The sequence below is a fragment of the Colossoma macropomum genome, unplaced genomic scaffold, assembly GCF_904425465.1.
Source record: "Colossoma macropomum unplaced genomic scaffold, Colossoma_macropomum, whole genome shotgun sequence".
In the NCBI taxonomy this organism is placed as follows: domain Eukaryota; kingdom Metazoa; phylum Chordata; class Actinopteri; order Characiformes; family Serrasalmidae; genus Colossoma; species Colossoma macropomum.
In genome coordinates, this window is record NW_023494795.1 from 15883105 (window position 1) to 15891589 (window position 8485).

Consider the following 8485-nt stretch of genomic DNA (forward strand, 5'->3'; position numbering starts at 1 on the left):
TTTTCTTCTGTTTTGCATGGCAAAGTTTGCGCAGGGCATTCTGTCTGAATAATCTGCTCCTCAGTGTCACCTCCTTAATCTTCTGCTGCGAGCCCAGTGGGAAAAAAATGTCTTTTTTTAAGATTGTCTCAGATAAATAAAGCAGATCTCAATATTATATTAATGAAGGATCACTGATTTTTGAATTTGTTTCTCCTAAATCCCCCTTAGGAGAAAAGAGGAGATTAACATCAGCATTTCACTGTGAGAAGTTCTGGTGATGAAGGAGAAAAGGATGAGTTCTCCTTCTGCACTGACAGACTGCTGAGAGAGTTCTGTAATATAGAATAGAGCTGTATAAGAAAACAATGAGATCCTACACTTTTCTTATGGAAATATTATTCCATTTATTATTGAGTTAAGCCACATGTGTGACAACGTGAAAAAATTCTCAAAGTGAGAAGATCTGAGTTTTATTTCTCAGGAGCTGAATTTCAGAAACAGTAAAAACAACTTAAGTCTCACTTTGATTTCAAACAGGACTTAACCGTGTCTAGGAGAAGTACCTGAGATCAAGTGAGGTGAGCGCAGGTTAAAAAGGAACTGAAACGTGGCTTTAGTCATATCTTGGATTTAGTTCTCCTCAAAGGTTTATACGCAGTTCTTCCGCTCTTCATATGAGACTTTTTCGGTGTCATTTTTTAAAACAGTTTTTACTAACATTCCATCCACAGCACTGTCTACTTCCTGTAATGGTCTGGTTTACTATCTGAATACTAAACATAAGGAGAACCTTGATACAGTCACCCCAGTAAAATTGAAGAAAAACTCATGTAAAAACTCAATGACGATCTTCAAAGAAACTGACATAAATCTGAGCACTTAGGAGGGACAAAAAAAACTTGAGGGAACAGGTTTCCACCTACAACACTCAAAAATCAACACTCAAAATCATAGATTTCTGGGGTAATCAATAAACACAAAGATAACAGCACTCTTGAGTATTCATTTCCACAACTGACTGCTTAATTAACGCTTGACGTTGTACGATATCTCATTACTTGATTATCTTGTGATATTCTGTCATCTAAAAAATGCAGAGTTTAATTAGGCTGAGCACAGCTCAGGCAGCTATGAGAAGTTCCCACAACTGTCCTGATGAGCCAGCTGCGTCAGTTATGACATTTATTTCTGTTATCAATCATCTGGAGTTTAAAAATGTTGTGAACAAATTAGGTTCCATTCCATTTCCATTCCTTTTGAAAGTAAAGATTCTGTCAACAAGCTAATAAACTGTGTGTCAGATATTGGATGTCAGTGGATGTCAAAACCAAGATACTGATTCTTGGTACTAAATCCCAGCAAAAACTGCTTTGTGAGAAATTAGACCCTTCTGCATTATATGTGGAATCTCAAGTACAAACCTGGGTGTAATTTTAGTCTCTGATCTCTATTGCTTTCTATCATCTAAGAAATATTGCCAAGGTTAGGCCATCTCTATCCCAAAGTGATGGAGAAAAACATGTACATGTATTTGTTACAAGCAGATTTGACTGTCTTAATGCCTTCATGAAAACAATTCATCACCTACGGCACTGATATTAACAAAAAAGAGAAAGAGAGCGCACATCACCTCTGCTTTAAAATATGTGCCTTGGCTACCTGTACCTTAACAGAATAAAGTGGAGAGGCATCTTTCCTTTATACAGCAGCATGTACACATGACAATCTTCATTCTTCTTTAATAAGCTTGTGAGTCAGTCACACACAGGTTGACTTCTTCAGCACTCTGTAGAACTTCATCAACTAATGGAAGATGGAATTGTGTCTACATCAGCGTATCTCCAGGTTTCCTATCAAACTGAGTTTGAACACACAACATTTTCTGCTTAAATGCTTAGTTTTAGGCTAGCCTCAGTCAATGTCATGGCCTTGTGCTGTGTGGGAGGTCATAGCCCCATCCAACAGAGCATTACTGGAAACCTTTCAGTGAGATTTTACCCTGACACAAAGAAGGGTTGGACATGTTTTGACCAGCTGCATTAAGATTTTTAAATGTTTTTTTTTTATTATTTTGCCATATTATACTTAAAAGTCTTTTTGCAAGTCAATTATCATTACTATTACCAGCACTGTTTAACTTGGCCAATTGTTTTGCAGTATGAGTGGAATCGTTTTAAATTGTGTTTATGTTTTGATAACAGTTAGTGAAGCAGAATAAAGCAATGAATAAAGAATTTTTAAGGATCTGTTTAAGGTGATATTCTCCTCAAGCTTTAAGAACATTCAAATTTTAATGGAACTCAATGAGGAATACCCACAGTTTTGTCGTATACTAAAAAAGTAATGTGACAGATCTCACGGAACATGAACACTGACTGGTACACAATGCCTCCATCTAGTGGATAAAGCTACTTCATTCTAGTGGAAAAAGGTGGTGCAGTTAGTGCAGTAGTCAAGAAATGCAGCTTATATATTAAGGCACTTTTCAAGATTTAATACACAGGATCAAGTATTGAATTGTAGTTGTAATATTGATAAATACTATTATTTGCAAGATAAAACACTTTCTCTGCACTGGTGATTTTCTGGGACTGGGCTGTAAGAGACTACAGAATGCTGATAATGAAAGTACACAAACTCACAAATTTTGCAAACTGCTTATCCTTCTGTGTAGCGGGGGGGCTGGAGCCTACCCCAGCGGTCAATGGCCAGAAGGCAGGATACACCCAGGACAGGTCATAATGAAAGGAGATGAAAAAAATTCTGTTTTATGTCTTTTGAGGGGGTGGCTCTGAGATTTGTTAGTTTTCAAACTTTGACCAAACCTGAACCTGAAAGCTTATGAATATATATAATTTGTTGCAAAGGTATTAACTGATTTTACTAAGTTAGTCCTGTGCAACTTCACCGCTTTCAAAGAGTTAGTAGAAAGTTACAAAGTTTTTAAAAAAGTAAGATGTTTTAGATACGTCCAGAACTGTAGATTATCTTAAAAATGACTCAGAAAGCTGTAGTACATATAGTCACTGTGAAAAAAAAAAAGCATTTTCAATTAATTTTTAATTTCTTTGCATAATTTGAGAAAGCAACACTGCCCTTTGCATTGTGCAAAAAATTATGATTAACAGACCAGTAGCAATGCTCCAAAATTGCTTCAAATAAAATCTCGGTCCCACTTTATAGAAAGTGTCTCTGTGTGCAGTTAATAACTGTGTAGTTACATGTGAACAACATATGCGACCACAACGTAACTACTAATGATTTAGTCACTGTTACAGATAGATTAAAGAAGTACACATTACACATTACACATTCAGTTTTGCATCATGTAATTACACAATTGTATCTTAATAGTTGTAACAGCCTATCCTCTCTCATGTAATTACACAAGGGTAATAACACAAATGTAATTAAATTTGTAATCAGACTGGAATAGCAGTTTTTTTTCAGATTTTTTTTTCAGCATTAAAAGGAAGTATGTAATAATTTACATTAAGACATTACTTACATTGTATCTGCCAGCTTTCCTAACATTTAGCTAGCATTTATGTTGCTAGTATGACACTGTAACAAGTTTCAGCTTTAAACCATTCTGTATGTTTATGTGACGGTACAGCAGATGTCCCTTATCTTAACATGTAACTTTTATGGCATTAATTAAACATGTTGCATTAGCCCAAAGCAATGTCTATATTACCACTCCATTATTACACAGTACCTACATAACAACTACACAGGAACTGTCCACTTATTTTAAAGTGTAACTTTAACACTACACTACAGGAAAGTTCCTGTGTAGAACATACACTTGTGTAATTACATGTGGCAAAACTGAAGTTGACACACATGTAATTACATACGTGTAGGCTGTACTTCCGTAGTCCATCTGTAACTAAATTATCAGTAGTTACAGTGTTGTTGCATATGTAATTCATGTGTAACTACACAGTTATTAGAGACACTTAATATACAGTGGGACCACAATCTCTTTGTATTAACTTACATTGAAGGCAAAGAACATTTTTGGCCTCTCCTGTACAGTTGCTATTTTGGAGATATTTGTGATTTCTTTGGATAGTAATCATATATATTATCAGCTGTTTAAAGATTTGGACTTAAAAGCAGCAATGGATTACTGATGATCCAATGAGGGCAGAGCCCAGGGGCCAATGACTGCCAGAGGACACTTGGAAGCCTCTAACCACAAGACCTGAGGTTATTCAAACAACAAACAGTCCAGTAAAGACATTAATATCAGACAAACAAATAGTCCTTAAAATGTACCAGGGACTAAATAAAGAAATAAATTAATAAATGAATGAATCTTCTCTCAAGCACCTCAAATTTAATATTCAAATGGAATTTGTTGCTATTTAGATGGGATGTTCTAGCTTGAAAGAAAAAGAAAATCATGGCTGAAGTTTATCCTTAGACAGACAACTTTTACTGTCACAGCTTCCCTCTCCTCTCTCCTCTCTTGTCCCTTCCTTAGTGCTGCCTTATCATTAGTGTCTCCACCTGTGTTTAGTTTGTTTAGTTTAGTTTTTATTTTAGCTTTTTTTCCTTTCAGCTGTGTTCCAAAAGCAATAGGCTGCAGCTCAGAAATGTGACTCCTCAGTAGGTTTTTCCTATGAAGGCTCCAGATCTGTATTACATAATCCATAAAGCCATCAGATAGGTCATCAGAAAGTTGTTTCCACAAAATTTAATGGAGAAAAGGTGTTGGTGTGAAATACAAGCTGGTAAGCTGAACATTGATGTGAATGATGTAGTATGTGGCAGGCAAAACAATCTGTTTGTAATTAAATGCTTTCTTGCAAGCTAAAAGTGTTAAACTCACTCAAAGCAGGAAGATTTCACACGCTGCTTTCAATCTACACCCTCAAAAACAGATATATAACTAAAAAAACAGCATACTATAAATGTATATATACTATATATATTTCACTGGCCTTGGCAAACATTCTGTAGTAGTTGGCTTCATCTGTTGGCATTTCTCTTGAACTTTCATCAGGTAACATTCTCAAAAATGGTCAGAATGTAAGCTTAATTTCCCGGCTGTATTCATCCTTCAGATAGGAACAGCCCTGGATGACATATCGGTCTAGAAATGCAGCCCACCTGGACCACAGCCTCTCTGAAACACAGCTTTTGCCTAGTCTCTTGTATGAGTAGTCCTCATGCTTCTCTGTCTTTTCCTTGTATTCCTTTGTGGTTTCCTTGAAATTATTGTTTACTTTATTTGTAAAGCCACACTACGCAACTTTTCTAGGATTTGCAGACCTTTCTGGTGAAAATGTGTTATTGCAAATAATATGCGGAAAAAGATTTTGTAATGTTGGTTTTGCTTCAGAACCCTTACACGAGTGTCTAAATCAGATGATTGCAAGCGCTCTGAAAGAGTATTCAAAGAGACTTCAGTCAAAACTTCGTAAAGGACGAGTCTTCCAAGGATCTAACTGAATTATGTACTATTGTCATGATATCTTCATCAGTATAATGTTAATTTTGCATTTGAGACCTAAACATCGAGCCTGACCCTTTTTTTGAGCCTATGTATATGACGTTAAAACCTAAAGACTTTTGACATGGTTAAAAACCTCCCACGAAATCCAACCTGATGCCTCTGACTCTTAAATTATTATTTCGGGCTTTATAGGGTGACTCGTAACAGAGCACAGACACCATATTGACACCATATTTTTGCATGTTTTTTCTCCTGACTCAGTAAAGCTACTTCTTTCAATATTAACCAAACAAAAAAAATCACAAACTATAACTGTGTAGAAACAATAGGATATTGCTCATTAATAAGCAGGGATGCACCAATAAGAAAATTGTGGGCCAATGCTGATCTCCGATATTTTTTCTTGTACATATTTGCTTACACTGATACATAAACATTTATAATATCCAGAAATTGGAATAGATATTCTTGGCGTAACATCACAACAAAATATAACAACTGGTAAAATCTAAACATCTTCTTATATATATATATCTCAATAGTACAGCTAATTATTTTTATTTTATTCCATATCAAAACAAAAAAAGAAACACACTTGCTTTGCTCAAAGTGCATATAAACACGTCAACTAGTCTTTAAGCTTATTGTTCAGGTCTTTTTCATTTATAATTTATTATGCCTTATTGTGCAGAGGCCTCGAAAGACTGATCCCTCCCTGCTGGAAGAAAGAATGGAAAGCCTCAGCCTGTGTTTTTAATGACAGGTAGCTGTTAGCATGTGGGTGTTTAAAGTTGTAGTCCACTAAATCATTAATGGCAGTCACAGCTGTAGCGTGAGGGAGAGAGACTGGGTGAAATATCAGGTAACAGGTATCGAGCCTGGGCTCAAACAAGCGGGCCATTCTTCTGGGATTTCCTTCAGCTAAGCTGAGTCTGGAACTGTGAGACTGACTTTAGTGAGATTACACAAACTAGGTTACACTGTTCTGCCACTAATCTGTGTGCATTTGTTTGCTCTAAACTCCACTAAATTTTGTAAACGATCATTTATGTCAGGTTAGGCTCCCTTATGATGTGATGGTGACTTTTTTTTGTCATCAACAGTCAACTGTGCTAATGATATGCTAATTACAGGTAACCTGAACAAAGCCTTTTACAGTGGACTGGGGTTGAAAAGCAGCCCTTTTCTACAGGATAGAAGCAAATGAACAGAACAAGTCAGCCAAGCAGACAGCATTTTTTGGCCAACTCTATTTGCCAGCCTGTTAGGAAGCGACATTAGATGTCCAAAAGACTCTAAACACCTGCTGGTCAGGGTATTAATAAAAAGTTTGCCCCGTTTTTTGTATTAACAGCCTCTTCTCTTCTGGAAAGGTTTTACACTAGATATTGGAACATTGCTGTGAGGGCCTGATTGGATTCAGCCACATAAGTATTAGTAAGGTCAGATACTGATGTTGGATGATTAGCTGAATGTGAAAGATCCTCAAAGCTTCATGGAAATTACTAACAGCAGCTGTTGTAAAAATCTTTTTACTGCTCTGTGACCACAGAGCAAACCTTCCCAAGCGTCATTTTCAAAAGAAGAACAGGCCATACTAAGGTAGTGGTGCCGTAACCTCTGGGCTAAATGTTCACATCAGTGGTTTTCTTATCTACCAGTGACAGACAGAATGAGGAAGCCCACATGATACGTCATTGACCTAATGTAAAAAATGTGGAGAACTAGTTATTATTTATGTTTTACATTCATATATGCATAACCCTTATGGCTGATTGTTTATGTTACTGCACATAAATGCATAAATAAAGGAAAAACTGTCAAGAACTTCTATAGTGTACACTTAAAACATAATGATCAGAACAGTGTAATGAACAAGTTTAATTTTCTAATATTGTTTAAGTTGTTTTATGACAATATATGATAATATGCTGTATCACAGTATTATATATAGAAAGAAAGAGAGAAAGAAAGCTTATGCTAATGAAACTATAGTGTATACTACAGCCTGTTAGGTGGATAACCCACCAAATTATCAGAAATAATGCAGATTTGATGTGGCTGTAGCTTTGATTTTCCGGCCACTTTCCTTTTTTTGATATGTGGACCACCACACAGAAAGGAAAGCAGTCATCGAACCTAATTCCCAAAGTCGTTGCTCAATTGCTTAGGCTAATACAGCAATGTAATCTAAAAGGAAGGCTGAACACACTAGTTAAAGTGCTATAACTAAATTGTTAAACTAACTTTCAAGGCATAATTTTGATAAGCAGCTGGATTTTCCCCTTTTTTCTTGAATTTAAGCTTTGTTCAAAAAGTTCGGAGGAAAACACAAATTCTCTTTGTATAATAACCACAGCCTTATCTGGAGTCGTTCTGAAACGCTTAACGTGAAAAAAAGCTTAATGTGGTTCAATGTACTAAAACACTGACCTACAAATACCCAACCTCTCTCATTTACTTCTGGTCATAAGTACTGTCTACTGCTAAAAGGAAGACCCTGTGATCCAAAAAGAAACTCAAATCATTTTTATGTTGAGCTTTTTTTCTTATTTTTTCTTGAAGCTTAATGTGGCTTAATGTACTAAAACAACAACCTATGAATACCAAACTTCTTCAGCTTACTACCGGTCATAAGTACTGTGAGAAAGTTAATTAGAGTCACTTATCTATGTTGAACACTACAGCTGAGCATGTAATTAAGGCATTAGCTGTGAGAGAACATGTCAGAGAGAAAGTTAACTTTTTTGATGGATTATTCTGATAAATTTGATCTGATTGGCTCTCCTGAACATCCAAGCTTTGCTGTTGTGTACTAGTAACATTAATCACATTGTGTATTTATAATCAATTGCTGACTATTATATAACTATTTACCACTGTTGACCACAATGTTTTATTGCTGTTTAAAATGGACAGACATGCCATTAAGTGTTTAAATAGTGTATGAAGTGTTTAAATTAAGCTCTAATTTTTTCCAGTTATGCATAATCTGCAGTACCTAGCTCACGCTAGCATTTTAAGTACTATCAGTGT